This window comes from Cebus imitator, unplaced genomic scaffold (assembly GCF_001604975.1).
Source record: "Cebus imitator isolate Cc_AM_T3 unplaced genomic scaffold, Cebus_imitator-1.0 Scaffold16, whole genome shotgun sequence".
NCBI classification, from domain to species: Eukaryota; Metazoa; Chordata; class Mammalia; order Primates; family Cebidae; genus Cebus; species Cebus imitator.
In genome coordinates this window covers 7,951,454-7,963,242 of record NW_016107331.1, presented here as the reverse complement: position 1 = coordinate 7,963,242, position 11,789 = coordinate 7,951,454, and the positions used below count along the sequence as shown (strand labels likewise).

Here is an 11,789-nt window from a genome sequence, read left to right as displayed (position 1 = left end):
TTTCTTGATCCTTTGGCTAAGATCGAGTATGAATACTTGATATATATTATCTCATTTAACCCTAAAATGCTATTATCCCCAATTTTTTCAACCAATTAACAACATGCTTAAAGTTTAAACCTTAGTTAATATATTAAAGCATTCTACTTAAAGGTATGGATAAATGTAAGCTTAAGATAAAGAGTGTGTTAAAAAAAGAAGGTGGGTGTATTTGCAGGTATTTTTAAAGGACACTGGATCAGCTCATAGATTGAAAATGAATGACCAAGACCAGGAATAACAAAAACTATGGTTCTTGAGGACCACAGGAATTACAACTAGGGATGTTAATAACCTTCTCAACGCTGTTTCCTGTCTTCTTTTCTTTGGTTCCCTCTTGTCTTTTATTCCTCTGTCTGCTTAGAACTTCCATTCCAAGGCTGAATTACTCTACCACTGGTGAATGCTGGATTAATATCTTCACATCTTTACCATCGGAGATAGAAGGGCTCATTCCTCTACCTTAAGCTTAAATTCATAAGAAAGAGTCTGACTGGCCAGACATATGTCTGGTGCCCACTCCTTGGACTAATCACTGTGGGCACAATGTACTATGATTAGCAATCTTTACTAAATGTAAGCTGTTAATCCCAGAAGAAGGGAAAGATGTTGGGTAAACCAAGCAAAGGATGGGTTACCAAAACAATAGTTTAAACAATTAAGAGTTTATCTTTATTTTAAAATTATGAACAAACCACTTCAATATCATTCATTTATTTTTTGATAGAGAGAAGAGTTCTTATTCAAGTTCACAACTTGAATGCCATCTAGGGAGCCAGAATTCACACTAAGAGATTTCTACTATTTATGTACATGACACTGAAGTTTAAAAAAAAAAATGTTCTATGTAGCCCAGAAATGTACTACAAACACATTATAGTTATCAAGGATCATCAACCTTAAAATATTCCTAGCACTGTAAAGGGATTCCCTGATATGGTCAATACAGGCAGTAGGGCTTATTATTTATGTTTAATGAAGAATTATATTAACCCTATTCAATGTCATAGAAATACTAGTTAATTAATTCAGCAGCATGTTTGAATTTATATTAGAAAATAAAAACCACTTGTTTAGCATTGTAAATTCATCCATTTTCTAATGAATTTTGACATCAAAAGTGTCAGTTAATGTGAGCTCTTTGCAATGAGTAACACTTTCAAAAACATTTGTTTTTATACTTGAAAACTTTGGCAACCTATTTAATTAGAGGACATTTGATAAGAGTGATTCTAAGACAATCTGAGTATAAATGATAGAACAGTATGATTTTTATGACTATACCCATTTCTAGTATTGGCACCTTGCCATTAAGGCAACATCAATATGTGACTGCTAGATATACAGACCACTGGAACAGAACAGAGGCAACACGTCTACAACCATCTGATCTTTGACAAACCTGACAAAAGCAATGGGGAAAGGATTCCCTATTTAATAAATGGTGTTGGGAAAACTGGCTAGCCATATGCAGAAAATTGAAAGTGGACCCTTTTCTTATACCTTATACAAAAATTAACTCAAGATGAATTACAAACTTAAATGTAAGACCTAAAACCATAAAAATCCTAGAAGAAAACCTAGGCAATACTATTCAGGACATAGGCATTGGCAAAGACTTCATGACTAAAACACCAAAAGCAATGGCAACAAAAGCCAAAATTGACAAATGCGACCTAATTAAACTAAAGAACTTCCAAAAAGCAAAAGAAACCATCATCAGAGTGAACAGGCAACCTGCAGAATGGGAGAAAATTGCTGCAATCTATCCATCTAACAAAGAGCTAATATCCAGAATCTACAAGGAACTTAAACAAATTTGCAAGAAAAAAAACAACCCCATCAAAAAGTGGATGGAGAATATAAACAGACATTTCTCAAAAGAAGACATTTATGTGGCCAAAAAACATATGAAAAAAAGCTCATCATCACTGGTCATTAGAGAAATGCAAATCAAAACCACACTGAGATACCATCTCACGCCAGTTAGAATGGCGATCATTACAATGTCAGGAAACAACAGATGCTGGGGGCATGGGGAGAAATAGGAATGCTTTTGCACTGTTCATGTGAGTGTAAATTAGTTCAACCATTGTGGAAGACAGTATGGCAATTCCTCAAGGATCTAGAATCAGAAACACTGTTTGACCCAGCAATCCCATTACTGGGTATATACCCAAAGGACTATAAATCATTCCACTACAAAGACACACGGACTCGTATGTTTATTGCAGTACTATTCACAATAGCAAAGACTTGGTACCAACCCCAATGGCCATCAGTGATAGACTGGATAAAGAAAATGTGACACATAGACACTGTGGAATACTATGCAACCATAAACAAGGATGAGTTCATGTTTTTTGCAGGGACATGTATGAAGCTGGAAATCATCATTCTCAGCAAACTAACACAGGAACCGAAAACCAAACACCACATGTTCTCACTCATAAGTGGGAGTTGAACAATGAGAACACATGGACACAGGGAGGGGAACATCACACACAAGGGCCTGTTGGAGGGTGGGGCCTAGGGGAGGGATAGCATTAGGAGAAATACCTAATGTAGATGACAAGTTGATGGGTGCAGCAAACCACCATGGCACCTGTATATCTATGCGACAAACCTGCATGTTCTGCACATGTATCCCAGAACTTAAAGTATAATAATAAAAAAAGGATTTCAAAAAAATTTTTTAAAAGATGTGTCTGTTCAAAAGGAGTAGGTTTGACATACTAAGTGACTCACTTGGATATAAGAAAGGTACATGCCACAGTGAAAAATCAGGTTGAAGTTACGATTACAGGAACATTCTAAAGTTGTTTGATATATGAGTAACGGCAACTAACTCTACTTCTCTAGGGGAGGGGGTGGGAAACCATATTGAGATAGATACTGATGGTCTGAAAATAAAGACCAAGATACCTTACTACCTGCTATCAGCATTACGTCATCCAGCAGGCTCATCTGAGGAGACATTTTAGGTCTGAAGGACTCCTCCCTACTTTTTCTGAAATGAGGGCCACATGACATTCCTGGACTCTCACCATCTTTGCCTTCATGGCCAAAATATAATACAATTACATATTGCATTTTATCACTGTGTTGGCATAAAGATGATTATATTACTATTTTATATTAAAACATTTTCTTTGACGTGAAAGTTTTTTTTGCCTTCTAACTTAAAGGACATTATTAAAACATGGTCATGGACCCCTAAAAGCATGGTGGTCCCTAGGGACTGCACCTACTGTGCCTAATGGAGGAGGCCCTGACTAAAATCACACCACTTACTCTTCCATAATATCCAGTCTTGAAAATGCAGTTCAATTAGGGTTTTGGCAGTTGAGAACTATTATAAAGCCAAAGATTCTAAATGACTAGATGGTGGATACAAGGATCCACTAATTTAAAAAGAATATCTGCACCATCACTCACGTGCAAGCAGTCCATTTTCTGTTAACTTAAACAGAAATGTTAGAGTTGAGAATTTTAGATTGAAAAAAAGTACAATGTAAGGCCAGGTGCAGTGGCTCAGCCTGTAATCCCAGCACTTTGGGAGGCTGAGGAGGGTGAATCACGAGGTCAGGAGATTGAGACAATCCTGGTCAGCATGATGAAACCCCGGCTCTACTAAAAAATAAAAAATTAACCAGGTGTGGTGGTGCACGCCTGTAGTCCCATCTACTCTGAACGCTGAGGCAGAGGAATCGCTTGAACCCGGGAGGCGGAGGTGGCAGTGAGCTAAGATCACGCTGCTGCACTTCAGCCTGGCCACAGAGCGAGACTCCATCTCAAAAAAAAAAAAAAAAAAAAAAAAAAAAAGACAGGAGGGGAGGGGATGTAAAAGCAATTGTTTCTAAGGAAGTTTCTTATAATGTTACCTTGGAATTCAGTAAGTTTCAGAAAACTGTCTTCTTTAGAATATATTTAACCTTTGTTAGTTGAACTGGTGTCACATTCTGTACTCTAAGCCACCTAAAGGCAAATACTTGAGGGTTGTTTGACAAAAATAAACATCCCTGTCCTAAATAAGAGGAAGATGTTTAACAGTATTCATCTAGTCATTCAATTAATATTAATTAGTGCCTAGTGTATATGTTGCTAGAGATATGAGGCCATTCTGGAAGTGTGAAAAAGCCTGGTAAGTTTAGAGGCCTGCAAGCAACCCTGCAGGCTGGAACTCTGCACGTGTTATGGGGTGGAAGTTGGTGGTGCTGCTAGAAAAGCAATCCTCAGATGTTGACGGGAACTGTTTGCCTTGTTAATGAGGTTGGTTTTATCCTAAAGTTGATGAGGAGCCAGTGAACAATTTTAACTGGAAGAGTGGTGTGATTGATTAGATTTATAACTGAAACGATGTCTGCAGTGGTAGCATGCACTGGTTTTCAACCTTGTTTTCAGATAGAATCACACACGGAGACTTTAAACATGTGCCAATGTCCAGAACCCACCCTGCAGATTGCTGCTCAATTAGCCTGAGGTAGGGCCCTCTGCTCGAGGGTTGGTGAAAATTGCCCAGGAGTTACCAATGTGCAGCTAAGATTAGCAAATCACTGCTATAAAAGACAGACTGGAAAAGAATAAGACTGCGCTCTGCTACAATGGGTGACGATAAGGAACTAAACTGAGAGAACCAGAGAAAACTACATGAAGGAAGAAGAAACGTGGTTGGTTGGATTTATCATGAGTTATTACAAAACGATGAGGATGATAAAATCGGTGTCTCCAGGATTTAGCCACATGGCTCCACCATGTGGATAAACTGTGATGTACCAAGTTGGCTCATTGCTTTTTTCCTTCTGATCTTGGTTTTTGTTAACATGACAATATTAGTTTAGAAATAAATTTTAAAAAAACAAAATTAATCGGTTGATCAGCAGAAAAATATATATTCATGTATGAAAATATTTAGAATTCCAATATCTTATTCAAACCTAATATAATACTTAAATGTGAAATTCCCTTATAACATTTCCTTGCATATAACATTTATTTTAAAAAGATATTTATTTTCACTTATTAAGTCCAAAAGGTATTAAGTAATAAAATTATTATATTTATTTTGGGGTAAAGGATATAGAGACTATTGCTTTAAGAACTCAAAAGTTGGCTGGGCTCAGTGGCTCATGCCTGTAATCCTAGCACTTTGGGAGGCTGAGGTGGGTGGATTACCTGAGGTCAGGAGTTTAAGATTAGCCTGGCGAACACGGTGAAACTCCATCTCCACTAAAAAAAAAAAAAAAGAAAAAAATTAGCCAGGCCTGGTAATGGTGGGTGCCTGTAATCCCAGCTACTCAGGAGGCTGAGGCAGGAGAATTGCTTGAACCCGGGAGACGCAAGTTGCAGTGAGCTGAGATCGCGCCATTGCACTTCAGCCTGGGTGACGAGAGTAAAACTCCATCTCAAAAAAAAAAAAAAAAAACTCAAAAATTCATAAAATGCCAAACATTTGTAACTGCCTTTTACATCGATATATAAGATTCCTTGAAAGAAGCTTTATATTCATACTACTTTTTTTCTTGGAATATACTGAAATAGTTCAGGTAGAAATTTTAAATTGATTAGAAGAAGAGCAAAGTAAATTGGCTAATCTTTATGACAGCAGAAGTTTCTCATCTTATTTAAATTACTCATAATTCTCTTCAAAAGCTGGACTGTGGAATTTTTAATGGCAAAATAAAACATTTTCATAGTCTGTAAACTTTCATACATGATTGGCTATTACAATTTATCAATATCTCTTCAAGTAAACTCTGAAAATGAAATGATTAAACTAGTGAAATTAACATTGCATTTCTAATTCTCCAACCTCCAGAAAATTTGCACAATAAGCAGTTTTTCAGTTCATAATTAAGGTGTACTTTTCATCTCAAGGCTCAAGACAAGTTTAAGTTTCAGTTCTATAGCCTGATTTAATATAGTAATCCAAAGAGTTGTATTTTACTTCAATACTGTCTTTTGTTCAGAAAGAAACATAATTCTTACCACTGAAATTTATCAAAATTATTAAAGAGAAAAAATGAATTAGTTCTAAAAATGTATTAATGGCCAAGAGTATCACTTCATGTACTGTGATGATGTACTGTTGATTTAACTTTTTCCTTTCTAGGTGTGGAACAGTAATTAATTTAGTAAATATCTTGAGAATACCTTCTATATGTAAAAAACTATGCAAGCATAATAGGTAATAGATGTCTAAAAACAGAATATCCAAAGTTTAAAACTTTTGAAGGTGTTAAAATAGTCACATATTAAAAAGTCAAACAACTAAGCAACACAAAATACATTTAAAGCCTAAAAATGTGAAACAAAGTAAGTGTAATAAGGAAGAAGAGCTTACAATAAGATGATATAGTTTGGAGAATAAATAGAAGTAACAGGATTTAAGTTCAATGGACCTAAAGAGAAGCTGCATACGCAGGAGTTTAAGGCATTATAGTTAGGGATTATGACAAGTGCAAAAATTGAGAAATAGAATGTACAATTTTCAGTCTAGCAGCACTGGCCTCACGCAGGAGCATGACAGTAATGGAAAATTTTGGCTATGACTTACTAAATCTGAATCAATTTAACAAGATCCCCAGTTGATTTGTACATATATTAAAATGTGAAAAGCACTCTTTTAGAACATTAGTGAGCAAAGTTTTATTGTAAAGGGTCAGATAGCAAATATTTTGGGTTTTGCAAACCAAATGGTCTCTGTTTCAACTCCTCAGCTCTGCTGCTGTAGCTTGAAAACAGCCAAAGATGACAATATGGAAAAGAACAAGTATGGCTTTGTTTAAATAACACTCACTAAAGTGATGGTTTTTATGTTCACTTGACTGGAATGCATGGTGCAAGGTGCTTGGTTGGACGTTGTTCAGGGTGTGTCAGTAAGGACCTTTGTAAATGAGATTAACATTTGAATCAGTAGACTAAGTGAAGCAGGTTGCCCTCCACAATGTGAGTGGGCCTCAGTCAATCCATTGGAGGCCTGAATAGCACAAAAGGTGGAGTAAGGGAGAATTCATTGTCTGTCAGACTGCTTTCTTCTCCTGCACTTCAGCTGAAATGCACACCATTGGTTCTCATGGTCCTTAGCCTCGCACTGGAACTGTTACCACTAACTTTCTTGGGTCTTCACCTTGTAGAATGCGATGGACTATCAATGCTCCTTTGTTTATATTTACTATAAGGAATTGGCTCACATAATTATGAAGGCTGAGAAGTCTCATGACTTGGATCTGCATTCTACAAGGTGAAGACCCAGGAGAGTTAGTGGTATAGTTCCAGTATGAGGCTAAGGACCAGGAGAACTATTGGCGTGGTTTTCAGCTGAAGTGCAGGAGAAGAAAGCAGTCTGACAGACAGTGAATTTTCCCTTACTCCACCTTTTGTGCTATTCAGGTCTCCACTGGGTTGACTGAGGCCCACTCACATTGCGGAGGGCAGCCTGCTTCACTTAGTCTACTGATTCAAATGTTAATCTCATCTATAAAGGTCCTTACTGACACACCCAAAACAATGTTCAACCAAACACTTTGCACCATGTGAACTGGTAGCAGAGATACACAAAATATCTGCACTGAACACTCTTAATCAACCACTTACAAGAAGCAACAAGCTGGGTGACTGTGTATATGGTGCTTTCAAGCTTTTTTGGAAAACTAATCAATACAATAAGATTGGCGGCTGGTTGTTCCAATGTTGCTGGACAAAGTGGTGAAGGAAAAGAATGAGCTAAGGGACTCAAATTCACAGCTCGAGTACCACATAAATGACCTGAAAATTTCTATATGTGTCCTAGAGGAGACCCTTACCTCCTAAAGCCAAAGGGCTAAGTTGAAAATCAAACGCAGAATACCATCTCCAGGCTAAATTACCATTCAAGTTATTATAAATTCCCAGCCTTGCCAAATGTCTACTGTTAAGGTGTGGGCATTGATTGGGAAAGAATAAGATCCTGTTAGTTGGGATGAGGATGTGTGGGAAGACCTTGACAAAGTTGGAGACATTGTGCCCCTAAATTCTGATCCTCTTCACTAGCGGAGGAGGCCTCCCCACCCCCAGAAGGTGTGGTCTCCCCATCCCCAGTGAAACAGCCTCCCCATTCCCCAGTGTTTGTGGCCTCCCTACTATCGATGGCATCAGCCTTTTAAATCCAGTCTGAGGAGATTAACCCTGCATTACCTGAGGAAAGTTTAATGGCCTCCCACAAGACAGTTGCCATGCAAGATAATGCTGACTGTCCTTAAGACCCACTCTCTTTGTTTCTAGACCTATAACAAGAATCAAGTCCCAGCAGGCCCCTAAAGATGAGGTAAAAAGTGTGACTCATGAGAGAGTACACTTCACTTCAACAGAGCTGCTTGAGTTCTCTAATTATACAGACAGAAGTCCAGGAAACAATGTGTGGGAATGAATACTAAGAATGTGGAATAAAGGAGCATAAAGTTAGATCAGGCTGAATTTACTGATATGGACTCACTAAGCATAGCCTGCATTTAATGTTACAGCTCAGAGTGCTAGAAAGGGCATCATGAATTTGTTCAGTTGATTGGCTGAATCAGGTTCTAAAAGATGGCCCACAGTAAGTGAATTGAAAATGTCAGACTTGCTTTGGAATAATGCAGAGGAAGAGATACAAACCCTTAGGGAGATTGAAATGTTAGAGTGGATTTGTCATGTAAGACCTATCCACCCACATTGGAAGGATCCAAAAAACAAACTTTCACCAGGACTGTGAAATCAACATGTGAGGGGGACCCTGGCATCCTTGAAGAGCTCTTTGATGGCTCTTCTCTATAAGCAAGACCTTAGAGTAGGAACTGCAGAAACTTATCTTGAGTATGGATTTGCATGCAATGCTTCTGCCAAAACTGTGATCCTGGACTTACAGAATGCCTTATCCACTGGCGCAGTATTCCACACAGCACTGCTTCTGACTAAGGAACTTACTTCACAGCAAAAGAAGTATGGTAATGGATCAATGCTCACGGAATGTATAGGCCTTATTGTGTTCCCCACTATCCTGAAACAGTTGGCTTGATAGAACAGTGGAATGGCCTTTGGAGAACTTAGTTACAGCAACCAGCTAGGTGGTAATATTTTGCAGTGCTGAGGCTACACATTCTCTGAATCAATATCTAATATGTAAATAGAGCTGTTTCTTCCACAGCAAATTCATGGTTCCAGGAATAAGGGGCAGAAATGAGAAATAATTTATTCACCATTACTCCTAGTGACCCGCTAATAAAATTTTTGCTTCCTGTTCCCATGACCTTTATGCTCTACTAGCCTAAAAGTCTTAGTTCCTGAGGGAGAAACGCTTCCACTAGGAGACACAACAATGAAAACTGTGCTCACTTCAGCAGCACATATACTAAAATTGGCACATTGCAGAGAAGATTAGCATGGCCCCTGAGCTAGGATGACTGCAAATTCATGAAGTGTTCCCTTGAAAAATAAATTAATTAATAAAACTGCTGCCCAGCCACTATGAACTCCTTGTGCCTCTGAATCAACAAGCAAAGATGAGAGTTGCTGTGCTGTCTGCCGTGATTGATCAGAACTAGCAAAGGGAAATGCGACTGCTACTGAGCAAGGTTGAGTATATCTGAAATGCAGTAAAACTTGTAGGATGCCCCTCTGTACTACATGTCCAGTAAATTAAGGTCAATGTAAAATTATAACCCAATCCAGGCAAAACTCCTAATGTCCTAGACCCGTTAGGAATGAAGGCTTGGGTTACTTGACCAGGTAAAGAACCGGCTGAGGGGCTTGCTAAAGGCAAAGAAAGAAAGAAACAAAAAACAGGATAGTGAAAGAAGGTGTTTGTAAATATCAGCTACAACCATGTAAACAGTTACATAAATGAAGACTGTTATGATTATTCCCCCTTATTTTGTTGTGAAATCTTCATGTGTGTATAGTAAATACCTTTTTCTCCCTGTCTTATTCCCTTATTATGTAACATATAATGTATTGATTTATTAGCATGATACATAAGTATTGTTCATAGTACTTTTTTTACATCATAGTATTTTTTAAGTTACAGGATGTCAAGGAGAAAAGTAAACATGAAGAACTTTACCTCCTTTTCTAGGGAATGGGTAATGCATATTCAGTTGTACGTGAGATAGTTGTATTATGTGAAGTGGAATTATGAGCCTGTTATTATGTTTATTTGGAGATTAAATATGATTTAAGGAGATGTGTATGAATGCCAAGCTGAGAAGGGATAGATTTGGGGACAATGGGGTGCCCAGATATTTGATTGAACACTGTTCTGGGTGTGTCTGTGAAGAGTCTATAAATGAAATTAACATTTGAACCAGTAAGGAGGGTGAAGCAGTTTAACCTCCCCAATGTTTTGGGGCCATAACCAATGTATTGGAAGTTTAAATGAAACAAAAGATAAGGAAGAATTTTCTCTTGGTGTGTGACTGTTTTTGTGATAGTGCATTGATCTTCTCTTACATTTCGATCAGAACTTAAACAATCAGCTCTCCTGGGTATCCAGCTTACAGTCAGCAGATCATGGGACTTCTCAGCCTCCATAATTGTGTGAACCAACTCCACTATCCAAAATATTATGTATTATTTTGGATAGTGGAGTTGGTATACATGTGTGTATACATATACATATGTATATGTATACACACATGTACACACATAACTCCTATTGGCCTATTGGTTCTGTTTCTCTGGAGGATTCCAATACAATCATAGACACTAAAATTTGAATTTTGCATAATTTTCATGAGTCATGAAATACTACTCTTCTTTTGATTTTTTTCAACCACTTACAAATGTAAAGATCATTCTTGGCTTGCAGACCATACAAAAATGGACATTGAATAAATTTGGCCTGTGAGCCAAATTCACATTTTGCTGCCCCCTGTCCATAGAGCATCAACAACGACAAGAACAAAGTATCCTTGCAATTATCTTTATCATCTAAAGTCCCGATGTTAAAACATCAGAAGAATAACAAAGCAGTTGATAATTTTTATTACTCTATGACAAAAGGATATTTCAATTCAACTGTGAGAGAATAAATTTTTTCTTCACCTTTTATTTATCCAGTGAGAATGTTATTAGTCATTTTTTTCAAATGGATATTACATTTCACCATGGTCATGTTGTCTGTATAAGGCCAACAAATGATTAAACATCTCCATTTTTTTCTCTTAAAAGGTAACAAGGAATAAAAGTATGGTTTTCTTCAACCTAATAGAAAAGGTGAAGATTCTTGACGATAAGGACACCATCATTCTCCCCATTACCCAGGCTATATAAATCAGCTGGAGTAGCAGTTCTCAAACTGTGGTGGTTCATGTTCCCAGTATTATGTGGAAACTAGTTAGAAATTCAAATGCTTGGGCCTGCCCAGGACTGGCTGAATTAGAAATTCAGCAATCTGTGTTTTAACAAGCTTTCCATGAGTATGATGAACACTATACCCTGAAAATCACCAAATTCAAGATAACACTTATGGATCAGATTCAGCTGGGTGCAGTGGCTCACACGTGTAATTCCAGCACTTTGGGAGGCTGAGGCAGGCGGATCACAAGGACAGGAGTTCGAGACCATCCTGAACAACATGGTGAAACCCTGTCTCTACTAAAAATACAAAAATTAGCCAGGCGTGATGACTCGTGCCTGTAATCCCAACTACTGAGGGGGCTGAGGCAGGAGAATCACTTGAACCTAAGAGGCAGAGGTTGCAGTGAGCCAAGATCACATGACACTGAACTCCAGCC

At 37.8% G+C, this 11,789-nt stretch overlaps 1 non-coding gene across 1 annotated transcript; it reads left to right on the top strand.

The window, feature by feature from the left end:
• The first annotated feature begins 9,382 nt into the window (after nt 1-9,382).
• On the top strand, nt 9,383-9,488 carry LOC119468305. Its single transcript, XR_005196972.1, has one exon. It is a non-coding gene; the product is annotated as a U6 spliceosomal RNA (small nuclear RNA).
• Nucleotides 9,489-11,789: the final 2,301 nt, after the last annotated feature.